This window comes from Corvus hawaiiensis, chromosome 3, assembly GCF_020740725.1.
Source record: "Corvus hawaiiensis isolate bCorHaw1 chromosome 3, bCorHaw1.pri.cur, whole genome shotgun sequence".
Classification (NCBI taxonomy): Eukaryota; Metazoa; Chordata; class Aves; order Passeriformes; family Corvidae; genus Corvus; species Corvus hawaiiensis.
In genome coordinates, this window is record NC_063215.1 from 110,126,093 (window position 1) to 110,152,309 (window position 26,217).

Here is a 26,217-nt window from a genome sequence, read left to right on the forward strand (position 1 = left end):
TTTATGTATTTATACATATATATTGTTGCAGTGGGGATACTGCAACATGCATATATCAAACCAGGAGTCCCGTGGAAAGGAAATATATACGGATAGACAGATTCTTGCTAGATGTTTCAGAGATGTTTAATGCTGTGGTTAAGTGCAGTACACATTACACTGTCTGATGTGTCCACTGAAAAGTCAAGAAACAGTTTCTGTAAGAGCCACAAGGTATTTCCCTGTTGCACTGAGTGGGTGTATGAATATGATTTTATGTATCCTTTCACATACATATGTCTGCATAAATACAAAAATATGGCTCTGTATCTACCATTCCATGACTCTCATCTTTCATATCTCTATGGACTGTATGTATGATCTATCTATCTATCTATCTAAACAGTTTAACCCTATATTCATCTTGGAGATACCATAGCAAAGTGTTTGTGGTTTTTACAGAAATATTTCTTTTTGCTTTGACACAGACACATGAAGCAGCTTCCCAGGATGATGCTGTGAAGAGCTGGGAGGTGGCAGGTACAGGGGTGGCACACCTGAGCTGTTCCTGGCTGCTCTGGAACATCCCCCTGAAGCTGACATTTATGGTAAATACTTTGTGCTGATGGCATTATTGCAGGAAATACTAAATGGATCTGATGCTGAATGCTTACAGTCTTACTTTTCCTGATAACTCCATGTTAATGTAACATTAATTATTCCTGACTTACAATGCTGTTGAATGTTGATAAAGGCTGAATTGCTACTTGAAATGCTGATCCTGACAGTCTTGTGGCAGGCAGTAAAATGTGATTTCCCAGTCTTAGGGGAAAAAAAGGGAATACATTACTACTCTGATTATAGCACTTCAGAGGAAATATATTCCAGTCACATCTCATGGAGCACTCACCTGAATCCCTCTTGCCTTCAGTAGCCGGTGCCTTTGCACACGACATAAAAGGAATATACATTTCCCTTTATTTAAAATTTTATGGCAATTGCTGATGTGGGTTTAGTTCAGTGTGTGTGAACAGATCCCCGCAAGAAGGATGCTGTGTGTCCATGGAGCAGTGGGCATTTCCTTCACCTGACAGCTGGCACATGGGTGTAAAGCTCCTGGAGCAAACAGAGAGAGACCAATTCCCACTGGTATCACCTTCCCTGCGATATTGAATCTGAGTTTTTTGCCTCCAAGCGCTGTCATTGCCCATTTTGGTGCACCCACTGTTTATCTCTCGTGTAACACTGCCATTTTCATGGTATAAAGAACATGGGAACTGTAGCAAAGTTGGGGACTGCCAGGACTGGGAAACCACAGGGATTAATTTCCCTTGAGCCATTCAGCTATGTTCAGCTGTTGTCCTCCAAAATCCTCTCCTCCTGAGTGCTGTAGAAGGAAACAACCTCCATCCCTCCCCAAAGTCCCCACCTGTGTGGCAGGGGAAGGGCTGAGGAAGGGAGGAGAAATGCTTATAAAGGTAGAATTTTGAGGGACCTTCTTCCACTGTCCTGTGCAAGCAACCACTTGTGGCCTTCACTGTAGGAAAAAATGTTCCATCTCTCAGAGGGTATTTGAGGTTTCTGTTTGTTTGTTTATTTAAAAAGAAAGCATCTGGCGTTTGTGTGCAAACATTAATGAGTCATTTAAAGTAGACTCAGCACTGCACTTGTGAGGCTGGGATCTTCCAGCTAGAAGAGACGAGATGAGAGGAGATGAGAGGGAGCAGGCACACCCTGAAGGACTGCTTTCCAAGGATGAGGAGGGCAGCCAAATTTAATTTTTACCTCCCTCCTCTTCCCACCTCACCACGACTATCAAGAGCACTTCCAGCCTTCTAAAAACCCCTTGGTGAGCACTTTGAAATCAGAGCTAAAATGAGTATCTTTGAGGCTGCTGTGCCCTCTGTGGAGAGCCCAGCACTCGGCTGTGGGTCTCTCCAAGGAAAGCAGTTTATTTCTGGCACTGTGCAGGGCCACAAATAGACCTGCTGGTGGGGAGGGACAAGTGTGGGTTGGTCTGGCTCTGTCCTTTCCGCAGTGTCAGCTGGCAGCTGGAACCACTCGAGTCCATTAAGATTCAGAAATATATGAGAAGTGAGGCTCTAAGAAGACTCAGCCGTGTTCTCAGAGGTTTCTGAGCAGTACAGCAGGCCAGGAAGCCCTGGCTGGAGCAACATTTGATTCCAGCAACCTTCAAGCAGATGGGGATCCATTGCAATGCTGGGGCTGTAGGAACTTCTGGAGTTTCCTTACAGGAGGGAATTGCCCAGTATAAATAAAACATTTAAATCTCTGGCAGTGTAACACTCAGAGAATTCCAGTTTTGGGAGCAAGAAACCTTCCTGCTTTAGATTTATCTCTGGGAAGGAGCTGTAAGTGAAATCTCCCAACAGGAAAAGGTACTCTTGTGTCAGGTTACACTTCCACCATCGGTGCTGTCACTGGCAGCACAATGATGGTGTGCTGGCTGTGCCAAGCATTTTCCTTCTCTAAAGCCTACACACTCCAAGATTATTAGAAGAAAGCTACTGCTTTTTCCAAGTACAAATTTCAAGTTTTTCAAGTACAATTTTCAAGTACAAATACTTGATTTTGTTTTCTGCTTGTTTTTGTCTATTTCTGCTTCTCAGGCCTTTACTATAGAGACAAAAACAAGAGCTGAAACAACTTCAGCACCTGGGATATATTTGAGAAATGGAGAGAGCACTGTGTGATCCAAACACCTGCTGAAACTTCCCCCATGCACCCAGAGAGATGCTCTCTTGTGTTCCTCCCCTCTATCATAGTGAACTCATTCATCTTCCAAATAGTTTTTCGTAGATGGCTGCTGAATCATGCACAGAAACTCTCACAGAAGGGAGAGCAGAGCCTTCCTCAGGCAGTGCTCAGCAGTGAAGGGTGGTCGAATGGACTTTCCTGGCTGCTGCTGCGGAGAAGGCTCAGGACATGCAGGCCCAACACCCCTGTTCATGGAAGTAGTTTGCATTTGAGGAGAAGCTATAATTTTAAAAATTCATTTTATATAGCTTAATTTCTTTTGCCTTTGAAAGCAGTTGTGCCTCTCTGTGTGGAACAGCTTCACTGTGTCAAACTGTACCAGCTCCAGAGGCTCTTTGCACTGCACCAGCGTTCATAAACCCTTACAGCTTCCATGTGGAGACGAACCCTTGATGTCCCTCCATCTCCTGGGGGTGTCACTTCCTGTGGACAGCTGGGCCCAGGCTCCTGAGATGTAAAAGAGGGAGTGTACTTCAGTCTGTTGGGGCTCATTCGAAGAAGTGGTGCAGCTGGTTCGTCTGCTGAGGTGGAGCTTGGATGCCTCCCAGAGATTGCTTTGGTGTTTGGTCATCATCCCACAGGCTTTGCAAGGAGGGTCACTTAATTTTGAGCAGGATGTCTCATACTCCTGAATACTGCATGCTCTAGAGTGCTGTGTGGATGGAAGGTTAGAGGTGAACCATATAAAAGCAGATGTGAAGGAGAGAATAGGCACCTTCTCAGCACTGTTAAATGAATCGGGAACCAGGGTACCCAAACAGGAACAATGCTGCAGAAAAGGATTTTGGTGATCCTCTCTTCTAGTGCTGCTTGTGAAAAAGGACCCGTGCTTGCACAAGAGAGAGCAGATATCCAGGGCTAGAAATACAAGTAGTGAGTGAAGGAGGAGAAGGACAGGTGAAGTGGTTCCTGAAGAGATCACAAAACACCGACGAGTGTCTGCAGAGGGGCTGAGCTTCTGTACCCAGGCTAGTGCAATGTGAATCCTTTGTGATCCTGACAGACGCCTGCAGAGAAGCAGAAACAAAAGATCGTGGTCTGACAGTGATTAATGCATCATTAGTTGTCAGATGAAGAATTTTGGAAGTGTGTAGATAAGCCCTAGGCCAGGTTGTTGATTGTGTTTGGGAAAACTGCAGAGGCTGACAGTGTGGGGGGAGCTGGGCTTCAGCAGTCACTTACCACAGGCGCTTACTGTGCTTTGTCTGAAACCAAGCTATTAACAGGACAGGAGGAGAAATGGGTGTGCAATTTATCAAACAAAGCTCTGCCTCAAGCGTGGGTTATACTGAAAAAGCGACAAAAACCAGAGCCGACCCCAGCCTGCATTACCCTGGCATCTTTGCAGGGTAAGGAAGAGGCTGGGCAACTGCTGCAGTTGCTATCTTCCAGGATGCCGTGGCATCCCTGTGAAGGGGGGAAATGCAGCTCTTGCTGGCTGTGCTTACGGCTGGGAGGGTGGAAGGGCTGTTGGGGAGCTCCTGGTGCCCACAGGGTGGGCAGCAGAGAGGATGGGAGCTGCATGGGGCAGCACGGGGGTGTTCCCAGGGAGAGCCCGACCTCCCGTGCTGCTACAGCAGAAGGCATTGCCTGGGGGGCTGTGGTGCTCATCTCCTGCAGGCTGTGCCCCAGTGTGCTCCCCCTGCAGCTCCTAGGCTGGTTCCTGCTGGGGATGGGGACACGGCAGCACTCGCCTGAGAGCTGGAGGGGAGATGCTTGGATGGCAGCAGCTCTGAGCACACCTGGCAGCCGGTTCACAGCCGCTCAGGGAGGCTGTGAGTCAAACCAGGAGGCAGTGGGCAAGTTCAGGCACCTCCAGGGCTAGGCAGCAGCAGAATTGGGAATATGGAGCTCCCAGATGGTAGATTTCAACCAAGGTGCCCAAATGCTCCCAAAATCTTTCTTAAGGTGCCTATGGTATTTGCAGGGCTTGGTTTTATTGTAACAGCAGCAGCCTTTAATATCCATGGCTCCTGTTCTCCTGGTGTAAGATGGGGTTGCTTGTGCTGAGCCCTGTTTTGCAAAGAGTGCTGCTATCCCTGGGTGAATGTTCCTGAAGAAAATCACAGTATTTAACATACAACCTTGCTCTCTGGCTCTGCCTGATTCTCACACCGGTTTCCAAGCTTCTTAACGTGTAGATTTTTGTCAGGTTTTGGAAGAGGGATTTGCTGAGGAACAAATCTCCAGAAAGGGCTGGAGAAAGAGGATGGCTGTAAGCCCTGCTTAGCCTTGGTTAGTTTGGCGTGAACAGGGCGGGAGCTGAACACATCCCTTCATCTCGAGTGCCCAGCACTGCACAGGATCAGCACTGAAGTGTTAATTATAGTAACACACGGCCATCCTGTGTTTGCCCGTTTTCCTCTGGGTGTCTGAATGGAAGTGCTTTAACCCTTTCAGTTCTTGGTAGGAAAAGCTGTTGACACCCTGTGCCTGTCCCATGGGGGTGGTGAGTGTCACGGCCTGATCCTGCTGGACCCTGTGCATCAGGGGCTCTCTGGAGCCTGTTCCAGCTCTCTTCCAGCCCCAGCTCCCAGTTTCAGTCCTGAAGTGTTTTATTTTGTTTGCTGGATGTTTCCTCTTGTTTTCCCATTGTCATTCACTGTGACGAGAACTGCCTTGTTTGTCCTCCAGGGTAACACAAAGCAAAAGAGCATTCCCACATCCTCCCGGGCCGGGCTCATTGTCTGCAGGGGCATCCAGCCTACAGCACCAAGGAGCTGCTCAAAACCTTCCAGAACTGAGCTTTCCCTGAAAATGTGGACCTGTATGCTTGGGCTGATGTAAACTGGTGTAGCTCCACTGATGTCGATCCAGCTTATAGAAGCCAAAAATATGGCTTAAAGAAAGTGAATCACTCTGCTGGAATGTAGCCAGCTCCGAAGCATACCTGTCCCGTGGGAATGCTGGGAAGTGAAAGTTACTTCCACCCTTTTTGACGGATAACCCACAGCAAGCCACAAATCTGCCATGGAAGAAAGGCTGCAGTGCCATGTGTGAGTCCCTCTACCCTCTGTAAAATGTCATCAGTTCTGGAGAGGGGTAGAGATGGTCCCATTGTTTATACAGCTCCATAAATGAACTCACACATCCATCTTTTGTCTTTCTTTTTCCTCTTTTTTGAAATTTTCTGATTTCTCGGCGGGAGCCCAACTTGCTGGTGCCAAGAGCCTTCTTGCACTTAGGGGTAGGTCTGCAAGAGCATGGGCTCCAAACCCCACAACAAAAGGGATAAGGAGATGGAGCAAGACAGAGGCAGACTACCAGGCACTGCAAACCTGGGCTTTCCCTGGTGTTGCCCCTGTGTGAAATCATAGGATTTTTCCAAGGTAAAAGGCATCGGCAGCCGTGCTGGCCGATGGTGCGGGAGCAAGCACTGCCAGCCCTGCAAAGCTGCACCCTGGAAGAGCTGCTGTGATCGGAAAGTGGAGTATATTAACTCCAGATTTCTACAGCGAGGCTGGCATGCCAACAATAGGGTCCGAACACAAAGGATCCCTTGCAGATATAAATCAGGGGAAGGCATCTCCAAAGGCTCCTGCCAGCCTGAGTCACACAGCCCCTGTGCCAAGTGCCAGCTGCTGAGTGGCAGCGAGCCCACAGCTGAGTCACAGGCTCCCAGCTCAGGGGGCGTTAGTGGTGTCCTGATTAGCAAACCCACGGAGAATGTGCTGTGCTGACTGCAGGGCACAGGTGTCCCAAACAGAGGGCTTATCCCTCACTGATGGACAAAGGGAGCTTGGGGCACAGCTGGTCAGTCTCTAGGGGAAAAGGAGGAGGTGAGTTATAGGTCCTGTCGTGGCTCAGTTGAGGAGAGGCTTTAGGGAATAGAGGCTTTGCCCCTGATGAAGGAAGTAGGGCAATGGCTATCACTGTCCCAGCCATCATAACCCTCTACCTGCTTGGAGATGTTTCGAAATATCTTTATTATGTCATTTTGTCTACAGGAACAGATGGAAAGGCTGGAAATTTTATCTCCTGCTGTGCTTGATACAGCTCCTCAGCTGGAAATAAGCATCGCTGGAGCTGAGCCAGTACAGAGAACATGTGTGTGCACCCTTTGTGTGTGCTGGCACAGCATCAGCCTTCCTGAGGGAAGGGTGAGATCCTGAGCCTTCCCTCGTGTGGCTGCAGTGAACTCACACCCTTCCAGCTGGCTAGCAGCTTAAAGCCCTCCTAGCCCTGCTGGGAAAAGGACCCCTCCCGTTGTACAAGGTGCTTAAGGAAGGTTTAATAGAGTGTTGGGTACATCAGGAGCAGCTGTCAGGATGGGGAAAACAGCAAACAACGCTCTTGTTGTGCTCCTCTTGTGCATTGTAATGCCTCTCACCCTTTGGCTCCCCTTCAAATGCTGGTGGAGTTCACTGACAAGTGAGAGGTTTCTAGTGGGTAAGTGAGTAATTGTCCCTTTTTTGTTGGGTTTGCTTGGGGTTGGTTGGTTGGTTTATTACAGGGGAAAGACCATATTTGGGGCCTGATGTTAGGTCAGAATTGGAACTGGAACTTTAAATACAAAGCCCTTTCCCCCCAAAAATGATCATGTACACTGGTCTCTCAGCCTTGTACTCAGGTCTAAGACACCTGAGCACTGAACAATTTTCTTGCTGCTGCTGAAGACAGTAGGACACTGGGGAATGTGTTTTGCTGTTCAGATCTGTCCTGAACTTGCTACTTTTCATGTCCTTTAAAAAAACTGATCATCTTGAACCTTTCCATTTTTCTTGGAGTATAAACTCTTCATGGGGATGCTTTCCTGTTTGCACCTACCCTGCAGATCCTGATGTTAATCTTTGATTGGGACCTTGTTGGTATTTCTGCAGAGTAAATAGAGTTATCATATGTATCCAGAACTTAAAATTCAGGTGAGAGCAGCTTGTGTGGGTGCAAGGATGTGCATTGCAGAGACAGGCAGAATAAAGTTCAGCTATTTTTCTTTCCTTTTTGTGCCGCAGGGCAAACCTTCCTCAAAAATGGAGGCTTTGCCACATGTTTTCTATAACCAGCCAAATAAAATATTATGTTTGATAACATTCAGGGTCAGAGAAATAACTCAGGCTCTGGGCTTAGCATTTTTTCTTCCTCACAGTGGCTTCAGCTGAATGATAATCTTTAAAACTGTGCATGTAGGGGGCCAGATCCTGACCCCCATTGCCTCTGCTCTGCACTGCTGCAAAAACTGCCCAGCAGGAACAAAGTGAGCTGAGTTGGTTGCTACAAGCACTGGAAACTTTTTCTGCACTGAAACAAGGGAAAAATCAAGCTGGAGTGGGCTGGACTTATAGAGCTTGCTATGCTGAGTAACCCAGTAGTTTTCTTTAAAGACTCCGAGTAGCTTGGTTTACACAGCTTCTATTTTCACTGTTTAAAATTGATATTTTGTTTTAGCAATAATTCAGTCTTGGCCAGTTTATTTATAAAAAAAACCTCAGTCTGCATTGAATTGATCCATAATTATTCACCTCTGGAATCTCAATTTTGTCTATTCTCCATTTTCTCACAACTTGAAGAAGAAAGCTTCTCACAAGCTTTCCTCAGAGGGGTGGATCAATGGATCATGGAACAGAGAACAAAGAGGAAGTTTCAGTTTTCATTACAATGTAATATTAAAAAGCATCGGGTTTGGTGTTTGTTGTTGTTGGGTTTTTTTTTGTTGCTTGGGATTTTGGTTTTGTTTTCCATTGAAACTTTTTGTTTGGGATTTTGGTTTTGTTTTCCATTGAAACTTTTTGTTTGCTTGTGTTTTCCTCTTTTTAAACCAGCAAGAGGATTTGAGATGCTTCATTTGCACATTTATCCTTAGGAATGGCAATGTTGGGGTCCTGTTGAATACTGCAGGACCGCTGCTCCAACCTGCACTGCATTTTCCCTGATCATTAGTCCCTCAACCTTTCCAAAGTCCTTCTCTTTCTACCCCACTGGGGCTGCCCTGTGTGCCAGGCGGCTGCAAACCACAGTGTGGGCACCAGGGATATCCCTGCTAGAGGAAAATCCCAGGGAAGGAGGGTAAAAGCACAGGCACTTTATAGCTGCACCTTTAGCCAGGACTTTGCTCTTTTGCCGCTAGTAAGGGAATTGCCTATTTTTTTTGATCCCTCTTTTCTCCCAGGTTTCTGGAAGGATGCATGCTGTTCCCCAGTGTTCTTATGTACCCCAAGCCCCACTGAAGAGGAGCTGTGCTTGTCCCCACCAGCACCCACTGAGCAGCCAGGCAGCTCACTGCTGGTGTAGGGAGACCTGGCTCCACCTCCCTTGCTCCTGAGCACTTTCTGCTGCTGGCTTTACTTCTCTACCTGCTGTTTATAGCAAGCACCCGTCACAGATGTAAGCTCATTAATCACACCAAGCCATGCTTCCCTAATTCCATTTATAGCTCTATTCCCTCTCTATTCCTTTTCACAGCCTCCACCTTACTTGGTTCTTGGAATCTGGGCTTTGCTTTTATTTAAGCTTGGAATGGATAAAGCATGAAGAAACCAGGAAAATTTGGAAAGGCAGACTAATATCACAACAAGTGTATGTAGGATATATTTAATGCTAGACTAGTTGGCCTAAAGTGTATGGGCAGAAGACTGGCAGCAAAGCTACTGCATTAAGTGAAATAGAGACCATTTACCCTCAGAAGTTAATAGGCACAGGACAGACAAACAGGAGCCCTGTCATCCTCTTGGGATTTCTTGTGCCCTGCCAGCAGCCAAGATTGCTTTACTGCCCTTAGCACTGGTCAGTCCAGTGCTGACCTTGGCCACCAGCCTGGCTGGGAGTCCCATGGGCAGCTCATAGGAGGAGGGGAAGGGCCATGAAATGTAAAATTCTCTGCAGAGGCATTTAGGTGCCCAAACATGCAGAGAGGCACTTCCTGGCCTTTAAAAAGTGTGGTGGTTTGAACACCTCCTCCCCTCCTTCTCCACTGACCTTGGTGTCTGCAGAGCTGTTCCTCTCACATATTCTCCCTCCTCTCTTCTCTGGCTGCAATGATGTCTGCCCAATGACCTTTCTTCCTTCCTTCTCAAATGTGTTGTCACAGAGGCATTACTATCATTCCTGATTGTCCCATCTTTGACCAGCAGCAGGCCTGTCTTGGAGCTGGCTGGCATTGGCCCTGTCAGAGGTGGGGGAAGCTTCCAGCAGCTTCCTACGGAAGCCACCCCTGCAGCCCCCCATCCTATCAGCACCTTGCCATGCAAACCAAATACGTTAAGTTCTTTGGGAGATTGGAGGGAGAGAGGAGGAAAATTCCCGTTTCAGGGATTGAGTCTGAAGAGCTTGACCCACTTGGAGGCCTTGGGAAACCTCACTGGGCACCTCTCTTTGTGTCTACGCTCCTAAATACCTTGGTAAATCTGCTTCAAAGTAGTTCTTCCTTCTGTTGAGCAGTTTCTGCCTGCCCAAGGCTGGGAATAGAGTCCCCCTGGCTGTGTGAAACTGCTGCCCTGACACTGGAGTGTGAGGGTTGTACGGATCCCAGGGATGGCAAGTGACTCCAACAGCAGCATGTTCCTAGCTGACATGGATAGCTCCTAGCAGACCTTGCAATAGGTCTGTCAACAGCAGCTGCAGAGAGCTCTGGTTCTGGAAAATAATGTGTCAGCTGCCTGGGTTGGGTTGAAGCCTTCAATGCTTTGTCTGAACTTAATGTGTTGCAGTATTGCTTAGGATGAGCTGTGCTGCCGCCCCTGCTGCAGTCCTGCTGGTGTGGAGCATGGGATCTGCCTGTCCTATCCCAGGATGGGCTGGCAAGATGGACTGGCTTGCAGTACTGCTTGAAAGCTGCACAGACCTGCAAGTCTCTTGTATTTATATAATTTTGTCCATCTCTTTCTGCATCTGAATTTTAAACGTCCATTATAAGGCAATGCTGCTTTAGTGGTAAGCCAGGTTTTTCTTCCAGAACACATGGTCCCTAAAGCCTTCGTCCTTTATTTCCTTTGTTCTGATTTATTGCCCTTGCCTTGCCACATGTGCAAAGCACAGCAGAGGAACAGCTACCAAACCCAAAAAAACAGTCCTCTCTTCCCTCTTCCCAGCCCACATGCATCAGGATTAACGCCCTGAATAATTTATGCCAAGTGATTCAACAGTGAACTAATTTATCTCTAATTTCTTACCTGCCTCCAAGTAAATATGCTGATGAAGAGCGAGCATATGTTGATAATGTGAGGATTATGGCTAACCCAGCAAAAGCTACTGTGAAGAACTGAAAAAATGGGGTAGACACTAAATCTAGAGAATGGTAATGAGATTTAAAAAATAAAAATTGTTGACTGCCTTTTCTAAATAGGCATTTTATGGATATAAATTTTTATGTGCCTTTTATTGATACCTAAAACGGCCTAATTTGTCAAAAACACTCTCCCACAAAATAAAGGCCACTTTTTGGTATCCCAGGGTAAGCATCAAGAACCCAAGGCACACAATGGCTAGTAAAAAAAAAAAAAAAGAATTGTGGAAAAATAAAATTAAAAAATTGTGGGGCTTGTAGGGCTCCATGAGATAGTAAAGTTCTGCTGAAGTTTTTGTTTGGGATGCTCTTGACAAGAAGCTTTTTGTCATATTCAGGCTTGTTAACTGCATTGGTTAACAAAGGAGAGCATTCAAAGGCCTGCTCAGAGGCATATTTGTCTTTTTTTTTTCTTTCTTATTTTTCTTTTCAATCTTTTTTTCTCCTTTCTAAATGGGAACCAACTTTCCTAGCAGAATGTTTTACGGAATCTGCTTTGCTTGAATCAAAATGAGGCAACAGCTGTGCTTGCAGCAAGTTGCAACCTCTCTGTGCTGGATGGAGGCACATCTTGTCACAAGCGGTGCTGGTAGCAAAACCTTGGTGAAAAAACCTGCCTGGCTGGGGGCTGTCCACCCCTCTGAGGTGAGCTGGAGACACAATTTCACTTGGTTTCTTTGAAGAAAGAGCTGTACTCCAGCCAAGTTCAATGAACTGAAGCTTTATGAAACCTAGACCTGAATTTGAGAGAATTTGGGCTGATAGGTGGGTTCTTGTGAAAACTAAGTCAGACTTTGACCCCAAGCCAGCAAAACTTTCTGATTTTGAACACCTTTTGAGGATTCAGTGAAGCCAGGAAGTCAGGGATGGTGAGGACACAGAAACTGAGTGCTGGTGCATAAGTCTCATCTAAATCCTAAAGTCCAGATCAAATCCTAATATGAAATGATCCAACTGCTGCTTTGATGAAACTCAGAACGCAAGTGCTGTAAAATATGCATCACTGAGCATCTATAAAATCATAATAATGCAATGACTTTAGACTGCTTTCAGGTCCAACCGAGCAGTGCTTGAAGTAGTGTACTTGGTCCCAAAGTCCAGTAAATTATTTGTATTCATATGACTCTTGTGGTTCTTGGAAGCTTTCTGAATGTGCAAACTCTGTTTTGTTTGGGGGGAAAAAAGGCAGACCACGCTTGCCTCGTTGAAAACTGCCTGCGAGAAGGTCTTTGTCAGAAAGACTTAAGAGCCTTGGGCCCTTTTTTGTCGTCTTAGAAAACAGGAAATGAATTTTAGTTCTGCAGTTGATTTCTTAAGTGACTTGCTTTCTATGATCACGTCGGGGTTCTAGAGTGCTGCAGAAATGATCTGAGGGCATTTTCAACACTTCAAAATTAAAATCAAATTGCTTGACACTGTGCCAGCATTTTAATGAAAATTATTTTCTTTAAACAAACACTTGAGGACTTTCAATATTTTTTTTAATCACAAGAGTATTCTTAACCCAAACACCTTTTCTTTGTGGTTTTTCAAGGACCTAGTCTGCAGTGCTACAACCAGATGTGTCTTAGGATGTAATCAAATTCAAGATCTTTTCAGCTGAAAACTAGACGAGTGAGGAGCACTCATTTTCATGCAGCACGAAGTCGTAAATAGGTGTGACTGCAAACACCATCTCTGCCTGTGGGCCCATCTCTGCCTCCATGCCCACAGAAATGCCTGGGCAGAAATACCAGCAGAGGCTTCTGCTCCATGGGGAAGGTCAGGCACAGAGTGAGCACTGGGGCCTGTGCAGCTCCCAGGTTGCCCTCAGTCCATCAACAAATGATTTTAACAAGAGTTGTCATTGCTTTGCTGAGAAAAACAGGTGTAAGCGAAAGTGACCGTGCAGCACATGGGATCACAAGGCTTCCATGTGTTTCTCCAACATCTCGTATTTTCTGATATTCACTGGGAGATTAACCACAGCAGAGCAGGCTGCCTACAAGGTAAATTCCCTATTAAAAATGTTGCAATATGCCCAAGTTTCCTGGCCTTTTCCTGCAGCAGTAAGAGAACTCTTTAAAGAGCTGGTAGCAAGGGGAGCAGTCTAAATCTTAAGAAACATCTCCCTACATGTAACCATTAAAGTTACAACACTGCGACCTGGAGATGCTACAAACAAAAACCAGCTGCATAAAACCCTTTCAACCCTATGGACATGGCAGCCCTTCAGACCATGGCTCCAGGATACTCTTCTTTGACACATATTGCCACATATTGTGAAGATAAATGCTGTTACCCTCAGCCTGCTTCTGCTTCACTACCTGGGCCTGGCTGGGACTGGAACTGCAGAGATGTGAGTGCAGGTAGGACCTCCCAGAGGCTTATGCTGGCCAGGAAAATGCTGGCTGGGAAAATGATGTGGAGCGTGTCCAAATAAGAAGAGTCTGGAAGGAGTTTGTGATGGTCTGTTTTTTCACTATTAGCTAGGAGATGTGAAATTTCCTTTTCCGGATGAGCACATTTCATGTTTTGCATAAGAAAGCAATTGCTTCTTGTAAGACTTAGCATTTCTGCTAATTTAATGAGCTGTCCATACGAATGGACTGCATTAGTCATTGGAAAGACCTTTTACAAGTTCCACAAACATGTTTTAGACCTCTCCATACAGCCAGTAGCATGCTGGACTTTCACAAGCAGAAAGACCTCCCAAAGTATGCAAGTTATTCCTGGCATGTTGTATTCTCAACAAGTCAAGGAAACATGGATTATTTTTACACAAACAGGCAAATCAAAATGGTTCCTTAGCAAGCTCTCATGAACATTCTTGGGCCCTGAGAAGGAAGAGAAAAAAGAAAAGTAAGAAAAATCATTGCTTCTGAATTAGGTTTCTCAGATGGATCGTGTTGTCACACATTCAGAAGTTCATTTGCACCACTTTGGCCCTCTGATGAATGATGGAGGGAGTGAAGGATAAAACAGAAAGAACAAACAAGGACCATGAATTAATCTGGGTGTTTTATACTTGGGTGGATTTTTTTTCCATACTGTGAATTTATCTTCAAATGCAGGCTGTGAAGAACTGCAAACACTTCTAGAAGTTCTTTTTAATAGCCACTGATTGTGATGTGAATGTGTTGAGAGGGAAAGGATCTCTGGAGCTGAGCAGGCCGGTGTGGAAAGGACATGCCAACATCTTGCTGGGAACCACAAAGCAGCAGAGCAGCAAAAACCATGGAGTGTCCTCAGCTCCCCTGACACTGCAGCACACAGATTCAGCTGTAGGTTTCACAAACATTGGAGGCTGTTTTGAAACTCCCTGTTACGGACTACAAATGCTGACTGTGGTTTCTAGGCAAAGGCAATTAGATATCACAGCTCTGGCCTCAGCTCGGTGTTTTATGTCTGAGCTCGTGTTACTGTGTAGGGTCCCCATGCATTGGATTGCCTCAGCCAAACCCAGTTCTGATACCCACCCAAATAATCTTGTGATTTACCATAATCCTGTGATTATGGTGAAACAATAGAAAGTACTGCCTGGCCTCAGCATTTTTTCCATTTCAATGCAGAGAAGTATTTTTCCACATGGTGAAGGGATTTTTAGCAGAAAAGAGGTGTAAAGCACGCATAAATAGTGACACTTAATGTGCATCCTCAGCCATAGTTGCTCCTGTGGGTAGTCTGTTTATTGGTTCCATGCTCGTGTTCAAATTCAGGAACAGCTCTTGCTGCTTGGGCTTGGTGGAGACTCAGCCAGCTGCCTTAAGCTTCATCTTGGCCCAACTACTGTCATTAGTTACATAGATCAGCATCAGTAACTATCCATAATTATACCTTTACTCAGTGGGAGGGTGGTTTTATTGCAAATACCTTATCCCAGGAAAAACAAAAAAGGGGAAGAGGGAACTTTAGTGAAGCCAAAACCTGCAGCAACTGCGTACTCTTGGATTTGGTGCTGTGCAGGGCTGGGAGTTGGACTCGATGATCCCTGTGGGTCCCTTCCAACTCAGCTCCTTCTGTGACCTGTCAGTGTCTCCTGCACCACAGGGACTGTGCTGCTGTGGGAGGTGCATTGCATCTGCATGAAATCAAAGTTCGCACTGGCTTCTCTATTTCCCTTTCCTTTTTCTAACCTTGCACCTAAAATTTGCCCTCTCACCTGGCAGGCCTCAAGAAGAAGCTTTGGATGTGGTGCCAGCACAACAGCAGTGAGAGAAAACAAGGCAAGTACCTCCAAGATGTAATAAATAGTACTGTTATTTCCTACTGTTCATCTGAATCTCCACTCCTGAGAACATGAGTTAAATCCTAAATTTTCCTTTTATTTTTAGGCAGAACAACCAGCAAGTTAAAAAACAGCATCACAAGGAGGTCCTAAGATGGGGCTTGCTCCAGTTTTCCTGCTGAGCATGTGTTTAGGAATTGCTGCTAAAAAAAAGTCAGAGAGGATGGTAGTTGCTGTGCTGTCACATGGCCTGATAGAATGCAGAATCTGCTTAGCATTCTTGAAGGGAAATTATCCAGTGCTGCAACTCACAATTTATAATTGGGTTGCGTATTAATATCTAAAAAAGGCAATAAAATCCACTGTGAGTTTAAAAAAAAAATAGTAAGTAGGAGTATTACAAGCTGAGCAGTGAAAATCTGGAAGACTTCTTGGCTAGAGCAAGGCTGTGTGCAGTGTTGTTTCTCCTGTATTAATTACAAGCAATTTTAAATCATCTCCTTCCTTCAAGGAAGGATTTTGTTCAGCATTTGTGTTAATTTTAATCTTGCTAATGTGATACTCTCTTGGAACCTCTCCCTTGTGTCATAACAGTGAGACATGCTGCCTCTTTTGTCCCTGCCCTTTGGGAAACACAGTTACTGCTGCTCATTGCCTCAACCCTGCTGTCGTGACTATCAGTACCCCTCCCTTGAAAGGAAAAGAAACCAAAACCCCACAGCAGCATTGTTCTTCCCCCCGCCAGAGTTCACTTTTATTTGTAGTATTTAAGCTAGACTGTGCAAGTGCCTCATGAAAATCGGGGGTTTAAAATGTATGGTGCTGTATTAGAGTGGAAAGCTTGTTATTCAGCACACTAATTATTTCTGAGTCACTGTATTTATGAAATGTCATGTAATAACTACTTCACTACCACGCAAAATAAATAGTGCAAAAGCAGGCACTTTATGATTTTGACATTTTAGTGTATTAACATATTCCCGAGTCTCTCTGGGGGCTACTGGGAATCAGATAATGTTTTTATGACTTCTAAAAAAATGACATTGAATTTCATAATCTGTAACACTCCATATATATCATTAATGTTGTGCATTTTATTACAGCCTCAGTGGCTTATACTGCAAGTGTCAGCTGCAAAGAGAAAACCTACAAAGGTGGGGTTGTGGAACTGGGGGGAAACAAGAGGGTAAAGCCTTGCGGTGCACACCTCAAAGCCCTTGGACCGGCTGTAATGGCAGATCCCAGGCTATGCTGGGACACCAGAATTCCCCCTCAGCTTTTTTCATTTCAGGATGGATTATGAAGCCCTTGCTGAAGGAGGCTTTCTGCTCACACTTGTCACTAGAGGATAAGTAAGTCTGCGGTTTTGTCAAGCCCTGTGTGAATGACCTGTTAACTCCAGAGTAATGGGACACCTTGAGTGACACTCTGGGAGTGAGTGCAGAGGGAAGAAGGATGAGTTGCTGCTCCAAGTGGGCTTCCGAGTAGTCCCGCATGGTCCCTGAGAACAATGGGTGGATGGTCACCAGAATATGTGACTTCAGAAAATGCTGTGCCTAAACCCAGGCCTTTTGTGCTCCTCTGCAAAGCTTGCTTGGTGTTACTAAAGTTGTGGGTCATTTACTTGAATGCTGGGAGAAGTGCCTTTTGACCTATTTATCCAGAAGCTTTTGGGAAAGGGGCAAGAGATGAGAAAGCAGTCACAGCTTCAGAAAAACTCAAATTGTCACTGAAAATGAGAGGAAGCCATGGTCACTGGTGGACGATGGGGTCAGTCCTTCCCTTTCTGACATGGGGCAGGACAGCAGTGTCTTGTCAGAGCTGCCAAACTGCTCCACATGGGTACAGAATGGGGCCCTGAAACTGTGGGGGATCTGGCTGGGTCCTGCTTCATCTGAATTTACAGCAGTTGGCAGATGGATGTGACACATCCTCTCCTCAGTGCTTTCTTTACCTGTTGGCATTAAAAAAATCACAAGGAGTGTGGAGTGTGATCTACCATGCATTTTGCTGGAAGTGGTGAAATGATTTACCCTTTCCACATTAGGATAGACTGGTTATCCTTAGAACAATCAGCCCCCTGAGCTGGTAGACAGGGACAGGGAGCAGAAAAGACCCCCTGTAATGTAGGAGAAGGTAGGCAGTGACCTGCTGTGCCACTTAGATGCTCACAAGTCTATTGGGCAGAATGGGATTCACCTGAGGGCACTGAGGGAGCTGGTGGAAGGGCTCACCAAGCAACTTTCCATCATTTACCATCAGTCCTGGCTGACCACGGAGATCCCAGATGCTGGAGGTTGGACATGCATCCACAAGAAGGGCTGGAAGGAGAATCTGAGGAACTCCAGGCCTGTCAGCCTGACCTCAGTGCCCAGGAAGGTCATGGAGTGCGATCACGCAGCATGTACAGGACAACCAGGGGATCAGGGACAGCCAGGGTGGTTTTAGGAAAGGCAGCTCCTGCCTGACCAACCTGATCTCCTTTTACGGTCAGGCGATAAGTGCCTTATTGAACACAGTAACCAATGAGTGGACGTGGCACTCAGTGCTATGGTTTAGTAGATGAAGTGGTGATTGGTCCAAGGTTGAACTCAATGATCTTGGAGGTCTTTTCCACCCTGAATGATTCTATGATTCTATGGTGTATTTCTTTTCTGACTTTGCTATAAATACAAGCAGCTATTAAGACTGACTATTATATCCAAGGGTAAGTGTTTGAGATACATGAGAGATACCTGGGGAATTGGTAGGTCTTCAGTAGAAAAAAATGTCCTGAGATCAATTTCCTGATTCAGTAGTGAAGTCCTCATATCATATAAAATGTAATGTGATTGTCCATGGCCCTAATAAAATCTTGACTTTTCCACCAAGCTTTCATCTATAAAAATCAAATTTATCTGGCATTCGTCTGCATTTTGAAAGGGACGGGGAATTTTTGAAATAGATATGATAGTAGTCCTTTATGGTACATTAATATAGGAGAACAATAATTTGTTGCATTTTCTTCACACAGAAACAATCAGCTAGGAAATGTGCATAATAATTGTCTTTGTCCTTCATTGTCACAGGCCATTAGCTAATGAATTTAAGCTGTACTTGGTTCTTGCTACAATAAGAAAACTACATTAGAGATCTTGTAGCCTTGGTATTATATAAAACCTTTCAGTGGGTTTTATTTTAGTCTCACTGAGGTGATGCTGCCATGGGCTGAGGAATGCATCTCAATTTTGTGGTGAGCAGTGAGGTCAGCATGCACTGATGTAGTGGGTCAAACAAGCTGAAGGGCATCTACAGTTATTGAAGCTGCCAGGTGCCAGACCCTCTTTCTTTGGTTTCTTATACTTTAGCCAAACTTTTCATTGCTGCTCTTGTGACAGTTTCAGGTTCATCCTTTGGGTGGGAAGATTTGCTCAACTCATTCCAGCGGTACCAAGATTTATGTGAGGGAAAATCAGTAATTGGGCAATGCTTTAAATAAATGACAGGCTCACGTTAAGTTGTTCAGCTTTACTGCCTATGCAGTTTGCCCTCTCAACAGAGAGGCTGGCAAAAGAAAACCCTGTGATGGAAGAAGTGATCTTCACTGGCCTGAGCAAATAGGAGCTGTTGCTGGTGCATCGAACACCAGGATCTGCAGGCCAGCAGAGGGGTACAGTGGCATTGTTCTTCGGGATGCCAGCTGCTGCAGCCTCCCAAGAGGCACTCCTGCTGTCCAGCCGCACTGGGACACACCAGTCCCTCAGCTACTCTATCCTTGTCCCCAGCTGTGTCACAGCTGGGAAGTGACACACCATTCCTGCTGCTTCATGTGTCACCGCCTGCTCCCAGGAAAGGAACAACCCATGAGCTCAGTCGGGTTGCTGCCACCTTTGGGCTACCATAACGGTGTGCAGAACAGCCGGAGCATGAGACAAAATCCATACCACTGTCATTTGTGTTTGGCATCTTACAAGTACCAGCAAAAGGACCTGAAACTTCTGGGCATTACTTTGTATCCAAGCTTTTAGCCCAGGGATGTCTTAGACTTGGGAGGAGAATGGATGGTGAGTGTGTGATACACATCTGCTGCAGACATTCTTAGTAGAACATTGTGGCATCATTCTGCATCTATTCAGGGATTATTGCTTCTGCACAACCTGCAACACCACAGCAGTAAGGGATGGCTGTGGCAAAACATGGTCAAGTTTTGTTGTGTCCTGCAGAGAGAGATGGCCCCAGGCAGCCAGCAGTGCAGGGTAGTTCACCTGCAAAGTCATGTGAGAAATGGGTCGGGACCACCACTCCTGTTAACAGGCACCATTTTCTCCCTTATCTCTTTTCATCTCCAAAATCAGACTCTGGGCTTTCCATGGCCTGCAGACCCCATTTGGCTGTCCCATCTGCCTCCTTGGGCAAATGTTTTAATGGATAGTGCAAGAGATGTTCTGAATGCCATACCCCAAACCATGGTGTAAAATGAGCATTGCTGGCAGCAGAACCAGTGGCTGGAAAGCTTTGGTGTTTCGAGGTGTGCAGGGGGCAGGTGCCAGCAGCAGCGATCACCCATTTTTCTAAACCGGCAACACTTACAGCCCTACTGACAGAGGTTGACTCACACCAGGAGTAAATTCAATATGCATGAAAGGACTCTTGTTCTTCCTCAGTGGAGAGCATAAAGACATACTGTCAGACAAACTAATCTCTCTCTGATAATTTTCTTTTCAACATCATTGAACTGTCATTTCTCTTGGGCTTTGCCAGAATATTTGACATATCCGTTGCTTCCCAAAACAGACAGATTCTGCTAGCTTGGCTGATACAGGAATTTCTGCCAGGAAGAGAGATGCTGAGATGCCTCTACCAGCCTTGTGCTGTTGTTGTGCAGGTCCTTTGCTGAGCTCTGGAGCTCTGGTTAGGGATGAAAGGAAAGTACCTTGGTGATTGATTAGGTTGCATCTCTTAGTGCAGCAATGGAATCGTTCCCAGCACTTGACCTGGGCTGGGAGCACATTTGCTGGGGTTTTGGGATTCTACTTTTTTTTTGCTGGAGAGAAACCCATCTACACCTCCAGATCTTTAATTTCAAAACCAGTGATTCAAGGTGGCCCCAGGCATTAGTGTGTCACCTAGCTCCACTTAGGAAGTAGCCCCAAATAGAGATTTCCCTTTTTTTTCAATTATCCCTCTACATGGCTGACAAAGCAGTCACTCCTTCTAGGCATGTGTGAAGAGTCAGTAAGATTCCTAAAGCTAGTCAGAGAAAAAAAAATTGAATTTCCCATCCCAAGACTGTGGATGAAAGACATCTACACTGACCAACCTCCTCCTTCAGCCAGGGACTCACTGAGGACTCTGCTGTAGGGATACATGGTCCTTAAGGCTGCATGTTCTCCATAGCTCTTGCAGAGGAATTTAACAGAAATAACAGAAATAAAATTGTGAAGTGGGGGAAACAGGAGGAACCCAAACATGACCATGATCTGGCAAAATAAGTCCTACAGACCATTTGCCAGCCCTTTTATTTTTTGGAAGATAACTGTCCCCATGCTTTCTGACAGTGCAACTTTATACAGCCTAAAAAGTATAGAGGGAGATTAGTGATAACTCAGTTAAAAATAACTTGCAACACCACTTAAACCCCTGTGGGTTAATCTGGGCATAATGAAGAACAGTTTCTGAGTCTGGAATTATCTAACTTGGCTGTGATTATCTAGTTTAATTTCCAGATTAACTAGAGATATTTATCTAAACTGGGTGTCTGCCGAGGTATTAAAAATAGGCGAAGGAAACCTTGCAGTCATTTTTACAACACAGTTAATTGCTTGTCCTCTCAAAGCTGAGTCTCTCCACACCATTTCATGCCTGCCCAACACCATTACTGCAAACTCTTGTCCACTTGAATGTCTTGCATACTTGAGCAGGTCCTTGGGGCTCATTTTCATGAGCTGTAACTGTGATAATTGTACCTCTTCTCCAGGATGAAGGCCACACCACACATACATATTTCCGCTCTGTGCTTTAAGATACTTTTCCTCAAGCACCAATGTCCTATTGTGTGATGTTTGAGATTCTGGTTGTACAAGCAGTTAGCTACAAATTTCCCCCTAGTCTGCTAGGAGCACCTTTTTGTGTAATGGATTGTCTTATCACATCTGTAAGGTAATTGCTTCTCCACTGGCTTCCAAGAAAGCCTCAGATTTGATCTGTGATGGCCTGTGCATTCCTAATGCCTGTGCTCCAAGGAAATGTACCCCTGATACTGATGAACTGCCTGGATGACTGATGGTGTAGATCCAAAGTTAACTAGGCATTTTCTTGAAAGATGACATATATTATATTTGGGCAAAGAGGAGTTTCCTGCATAATCTTTAAAGACAGCTGTGTTACATTTTATGATTTCTCTGGTAGTTACAGAAATGCAGATAAAAGACTTTACATTTTTCCAGCTTATTATTCTGATTGCATGTCCAGCTACTGATTCTCTGATAAACAGGCTCACAGTGGAAAAAATTGCATGGGGCTGTACAGCCTTCACTCCTTGACCTTCCCACCACTGAATCTGCAGTTTCCTTAGATGCCACCATGAAGCATTTACAGCAGATTAATCAGAGATTCGTCATAGCCAGGATCACGTAAAATGGGTATGGGAGCCAGGAAACAAGTCTGCCTCTGAACTTGATCCATCTCTTATTTTCTTCCATAGCTCTTAGAAAGATCTCCACCTGGCTTCACCTCCCTGTCACGGAGCTGTAGAGGATAAGGTCCCTCCTGAGCCTCCTTTTCTCCAGGCTGAGCATCCCCAGTTCCCTCAGCTGCTCCCCATCAGAACTGTGCTCCAGACTCTTCCCCTGCCCTTCTCTGGACATGCTCCAGCACTTCAATGCCTTTTTTGTCCTGCGGGGCCCGAATTGAACACAGGACTCAAGGCGTGGCCTCACCAGTGCCCAATACAGGGGGTGATCACTGCCCTGGTCCTGCTGGCCACATTATGAGCTGTTTATTCTAAAAAGAGAGGGAGGAAGGCATTCTTTGCCTCATTAGTACTGCAGGATGTCGTATACAAGCATAATTATACTCTGAAAAAAGGCTAGGGAGACCACACAGGAAGGGTATTGAAGAATTGGAAAGGGTACAGGATACACCAAGCATGATAAAAAATTGAAAGTTGTTATTTATGGACAAAGTACAGGCTGCCTTTTTTTTTTTCCTTTCTTTTTTTTCCCTTTTTTTTTTTTTTTCTGAGAAGAGAGAAGCAAGATATCAAAAGGTAATGACAAAACTCATTCAGACCATTCCAAACTGACTGAAAAGCAAGTTGATAATAAACTTGGAGAAACCAACACTAATCCAGGGTGTTCTGATCCAGAGCAGGGAAATGCCGTCTGCAGCATGGGGTCTCCACCGTCAGTGCCCCATCTTTGCCCCTGCCTGCACAGACTGAACTGCATTGCAACTTCTGCATTTCAGGAATGTGACTCCTGTCCTTGACCTCCTCTGCAGATAAATACAACTTGCCCCTTACTGCTGAGTGGTTTGGGGAGAATGTCAGCCAGACAAGAGAGGGGAGATAAAGGCAAGATGGTGAGGATGTTTTTCATCTGCTCTGGTTTGAACTCTCCTGCTTGACCTTGCCTACAAGACTTTGGGCAGTGGGATTTAGAGGGGCAGGCCAGGGGGTAGCTGGTGCCTCTGGGGTGGCATAATGAAGCTGGTCACAGTGGAGCAAAGGGGCTGTGACATGAGGCTGCCACTTAGGGAACTGGCATTTTGGGTACCCCTTGTGGCACAGAGCCTGGAGGGGAGGCATGACAGGGTCTCACCACATACGAGTGCAGGCTCCAGCCACAGAAAAGGAGTGGGAGAACAAACAATCCATGAGAAAGAGGTGCTGGTGTGTTATCCCAGCTGCTGTCTCTGCAGATTCCTTTTGGCAGCAGGGCTCTCCAGGGGGCAGACTCTGGATTAGGAGGTTTCAGAGGGTGGGTGCCTGTACACAGCTCTGCTGGGACCTGGCCTGGGCTGGGAATGCTGCACAGGTAAGCTGGTCCACAGGCAAGAGCCAAGCTGGGCTGCCTGCCTTGGCCTGCGCCAGAGCAGTAACAAAACACAAGCCCACCAGAGTGCATCCCAAAGTCTACTTCTTTTGCTAGCAAGGCAAGAACAAATGGTGATGTTTCTATGCCTTGTGCCTTAAGCACAGCTGGGAGTATTGCTGAAATGATCTGCTTTTGTTCCAGGCTGTGATAGGAGCTGGGCTGTCTGATTCTGCAACGTGGGAATCATCTACCCCGGCCACCAAAGCCAAGCTTTCAGAGCACAAATAAAAAGGGATATTCCAGACACACATACCCACACACCCTTTCAACTGTCACTGATATTAACCAGAGGGAATATTGAAAACATTATTCCCTCCAATACAGAATGGCTGTCGGCTGTTACCAGGTCATGTGGAAAGACATCTGAGTGGAATTTCATCAGCAACAAGCAAGAAACCAATGAAGAAGGGAGGATTAAAGAATTTTTTTTTTTTTGCTATCTATATTATGATTAGTTATATGTGTGTACGTATATATATGTATTTTTTAAATTACTGTTGGGATGTGAGGAAACAAAAAGAGCAGACAACGTAGCATTACTTGTTACAGAACAGAATGTTATGGTGTCAAGCACCAGTTAGGGACATGTTGGGGAGCAGGAGGATGGTACTTTACAAATATTACTGAGGTCAGAGCAAATTCTCCACGACTTTCATTAACAGGGGATCAAAGGTTTGATGGGATTTAGAAATACAAGGAGGTTAAAACGTGGCAGGTGTAGGTAACCTCATCTACACAGCCCTTTGCCTCAGAACGCGGAATGTACTTGCAAATTTGACATAATCCAATTCCTTGATTTCCTCAGTGACATTTCTGCAGGCTCATGTACAGAAGACAGGGAAATGGAGATTTATGACAGCTATTCCTAGCAAAGGTCATTTCTTTATTGGAGAACAACCTGTCCTTAGTCATGCTGATGACGAGGCGTTGAAGGATAAGGGAGAGGCTGGAGAGCTTTAAAACTTGACAGAGAGTAACAGAAGTAGAGCATAGATCATGTCTCTGCTTGGAACAGGAAGCTTGAAATCTCCCACCATCAGTCAAAGCCAGGGAGCAGGAGGCAAAATCCAGAAAAAAAAAATACTCAGGGATTTCTGTGGAGATTGTGAGGGAGTCCGAGTGTCAAGATAGCAAGTGGAAAAGAGGAGCCACAGAGTATGGGTTTTTGGATACTAAGGGTGTCCTCAGTGGAACCAGCTGCTTATAAGGAAGAGGGTCAGGTTGTTCTGGGACCTCCCTGGTCAGCCCCACCAACTTCTCAGCTCGAGCGGCTCTCAGCATCCTGTCCCATGCCACTTCCAGAACACCACAGACGAGAGCGAGCTCAAATATACATGAATACATTTCCTCCTTCCACAGGCAAGGAAGGCAGCAGGAAGGCAGCAGATTTGACATGAATATGGTTTAAATAGGTTCTGTCACCCACATTATATGTCTTTAAATAATAAAAGGGTATTTACCTATTCATCACATGACTATTTTTCCTGTTGCAGAAGAGATTTGACACTGTACATAAAATGATGCATCATTTTTTTCATAATCAGGACGACTCTTCTGTGAGTCACACGAGAGTTGTTCACTCAGCTACTGACCTTAAAAGAGAGCACTGGACACCTTGGTGTAACCAACTTTGCTTATTTTCACCATCAAGCTCACAATACTGGATTAAGTAAAAATGTGACCATTTCCCCAAAGCCCAGCTCAGATCCTGAGCTGAACTGTGGTTTAAGCTGGGTCATTGTCTCAAACCAGGCTTGTGGCCAGCAGGACCAGTCAAGAGATGTTTGCAATATGGAAATGAAGTCAACACGGGGGTTCCTTGCTGACCCATCTGAGTGCCTGACCCAAGGAGGACGTAGGGGCTCTTCATCCATGCCCTTGCTAATCCCTTTTTGCCATTTATTGGTTCCTCTGGGCTGTGAGATGCCAACAGAAGTCACAAGAGCTTTTGAGTTGGTGTGGTATAAGACTCAGTCCAGTAACCTGAGAACACTGTGGTGGCCTCTAGCTTCCAATCTACAACTGAAGATCTCACCCTTCCTCCCACAGTAATTCCTCAAAGCCTTTGAATCTCCTAAGGCTTTCCTCAAAATTGCAAGAACTGAGGATGGCTGCTCTTAAAAACTGTAAAACAGATAATTTGTAGGATAATTGCCAGTGTTGTATTTCTCCCCATACGAGGGCAAAAGCAGCCTTATGCCATGTACCTCCCAGGCCTGGTGTAACTTGAATCCAAAAGCTATGAAGGAAATGGAAAATGTTAATAAATAATGATGTTTGAAACACAAGTCACTGAACAAACCACCAGACCTTCTGTGTTTATTCCACTGGACAGAAAATGGCTATCTCAGTTTGAGGAACGTAAGACCTTGGTCATAGATATGTCATAGGAATTAGCCTGGGTGCTGCAGGTTATTCAGGAGATAAATCAGAGAAGTTCATGGATTAACTTTTGGTTATATACTCAGAATAAAGGCAACTTTTGAAATAAAATCAGCACAACTGATTACGTGGTATTTCTCTGGTATGAAGAGCCAAGCATCTCCTCAGGGCCACTGGAATTTTAAATTGCCTTGTTTGATGCACTTTACAGCTGCCAGTTTTCCATCTGGTATTTTCCAAGTCAAAACCAAGCATTTATGTGCTCCATACAGCATGCTCTCCATCTGATGTGCTCTGGAAATCCTGGCCTCATTTCCCAAATCCTAAGCAGGTGATCTGCACTTAAAAAGCCCAGTGATGTCTCCCTCAAGCGTGTTGGAATTACTCTGTGTGTATAAACTAGCTGCAAAACTGGTACAGATCTGTTGAGGGAAATGTGCAAAATCTTCAAATTTTAACTTCAAAAATATTCAGGGGAAAAAAGCCCCCGGATTTTCCAAGAAAATTTGTATGAGTAGTACAACTGTCTGCAACATTTCAGTGTAACACTTCAAAAAAAGGACAATCACTGCCTCATC

At 45.4% G+C, this 26,217-nt stretch overlaps 1 long non-coding RNA gene across 1 annotated transcript; it reads left to right on the forward strand.

Annotated features, from left to right (window-relative positions):
• The first annotated feature begins 475 nt into the window (after positions 1 to 475).
• Positions 476 to 16,299, forward strand: LOC125324174. Its single transcript, XR_007202847.1, has 3 exons — positions 476 to 587; positions 15,124 to 15,197; positions 15,289 to 16,299. It is a non-coding gene; the product is annotated as an uncharacterized LOC125324174 (long non-coding RNA).
• The last annotated feature ends 9,918 nt before the right edge of the window (positions 16,300 to 26,217 follow it).